Raw genomic sequence first — 2,500 nt, forward strand, 5'->3', positions numbered from 1 at the left:
GGCCGGCGCGCCTGCCACTGGCCGCCCCCACCAGCCGGCTGTAGCGCGTGCGCCCACGCACCGCGCGGCCAGCACGCCGGGAGGCGCCCCCTCACCGGCCGGGGACGGTCCCACCCAGCCACCGCCGCGTATCGCTTCACACCCAGATGCCGTTCAGTTTCGTCGGCATGGTGGGTATCGCTGGAACAACCGGTTAGTACCTCAACCTATCGTCGCCATCACCGATTCACCCCTAGCGAGAACAACCGCACCACAACAGGTTACCATTTGTTCATTTGCGTAACTTCACCAGAAAACGCAGGCGTCCATCGCCATTTGCAACTTCCACGATTATTGCATGCCTGTGTCAGGTGTCACGCCACACTACGTCTGCCCACATACACGCAACAAAATGTGCACGCCTAGACAATACGTGGAAGGTGGCCCCCGTACGTATGCGATGTCCATTGCTCGAACGACTGTCAACCGGCCTCTGTAGCATGTCGCAGATATGGAACGCGGTGCACCATGCCATCACGGTGTGTGAGGAGAGACGACTAGGTCCGAATACATCAACAGACAGCTCATGCTGATCGCCATCCACGGCGTCCGTTCCTCCCACACGTCTCTATGGCGTACCACACTGCAATCCAGCTCTCATAGGGAGACGACACGTAGCTGCGTGCACAATATTTGCACTGTATGGTCCGCCGTTTTTGGGCGCAGTCGTTGTACGGTCACACATGTGCCACGATGTATCATTCAGTACATAAGGACGAATGTGCAGTACAGATTGTGGTTTACGCGTACGACATTAGCGGACAGTTGACACAGGCCGCACCACAACGTAGCCTGAGTACGTCGCATGCGGAGGGCATTGAACATGCAAAGTTCTCACCAACCAGCTTGCGAAGGCAGGGGGCAAGGTGGGGACGTGGGGAGGGGCGGCATGTACGTCCTGCTGCCATCCACATTACAGTGTACAGCAGGAGCATGTGGAAAGTGAGCAAGACTTGCAAGGTGTTTAACATGAAGCGATACACAGGGGAGCGGGGAGTGCGAGTAGCGAACTATATTGCGAGGGTTGCGGGTGGGCAACACTACACTAATTGAACGAGTCGTATAACAATTACAGAGCAGGTTTAGGCGACAACGTGGGTTACGTTAGGCGACAACGTGGGTTAGGTTAAGGCACGACGTGGGTTAGGTTAAGGCACGACGTGGGTTAGGTTAAGGCACGACGTGGGTTAGGTTAAGGCACGACGTGGGTTAGGTTAAGGCACGACGTGGGTTAGGTTAAGGCACGACATGGGTTAGGTTAAGGCACGACATGGGTTAGGTTAAGGCACAACATGGGTTAGGTTAAGGCACAACATGGGTTAGGTTAAGGCACAACATGGGTTAGGTTAAGGCACAACATGGGTTAGGTTAAGGCACAACATGGGTTAGGTTAAGGCACAACATGGGTTAGGTTAAGGCACAACATGGGTTAGGTTAAGGCACAACATGGGTTAGGTTAAGGCACAACATAGGTTAGGTTAAGGCACAACATAGGTTAGGTTAAGGCACAACATGGGTTAGGTTAAGGCACAACATGGGTTAGGTTAAGGCACAACATGGGTTAGGTTAAGGCACAACATGGGTTAGGTTAAGGCACAACATGGGTTAGGTTAAGGCACAACATGGGTTAGGTTAAGGCACAACATGGGTTAGGTTAAGGCACAACATGGGTTAGGTTAAGGCACAACATGGGTTAGGTTAAGGCACAACATGGGTTAGGTTAAGGCACAACATGGGTTAGGTTAAGGCACAACATGGGTTAGGTTAAGGCACAACATGGGTTAGGTTAAGGCACAACATGGGTTAGGTTAAGGCACAACATGGGTTAGGTTAAGGCACAACATGGGTTAGGTTAAGGCACAACATGGGTTAGGTTAAGGCACAACATGGGTTAGGTTAAGGCACAACATGGGTTAGGTTAAGGCACAACATGGGTTAGGTTAAGGCACAACATGGGTTAGGTTAAGGCACAACATGGGTTAGGTTAAGGCACAACATGGGTTAGGTTAAGGCACAACATGGGTTAGGTTAAGGCACAACATGGGTTAGGTTAAGGCACAACATAGGTTAGGTTAAGGCACAACATAGGTTAGGTTAAGGCACAACATAGGTTAGGTTAAGGCACAACATAGGTTAGGTTAAGGCACAACATAGGTTAGGTTAAGGCACAACATAGGTTAGGTTAAGGCACAACATAGGTTAGGTTAAGGCACAACATAGGTTAGGTTAAGGTACAACATAGGTTAGGTTAAGGTACAACATAGGTTAGGTTAAGGTACAACATAGGTTAGGTTAAGGTACAACATAGGTTAGGTTAAGGTACAACATAGGTTAGGTTAAGGTACAACATAGGTTAGGTTAGGTTAGGTTACACGTTGTTGTAAGGAAAGGTGTAGGGGGGGGGGCGGGGGCGGCAGGTTCGTTGATAGTGATTATAGTAAGTGAATGCTTGTGACATGAT

This window comes from Schistocerca piceifrons, unplaced genomic scaffold, assembly GCF_021461385.2.
Source record: "Schistocerca piceifrons isolate TAMUIC-IGC-003096 unplaced genomic scaffold, iqSchPice1.1 HiC_scaffold_351, whole genome shotgun sequence".
Classification (NCBI taxonomy): Eukaryota; Metazoa; Arthropoda; class Insecta; order Orthoptera; family Acrididae; genus Schistocerca; species Schistocerca piceifrons.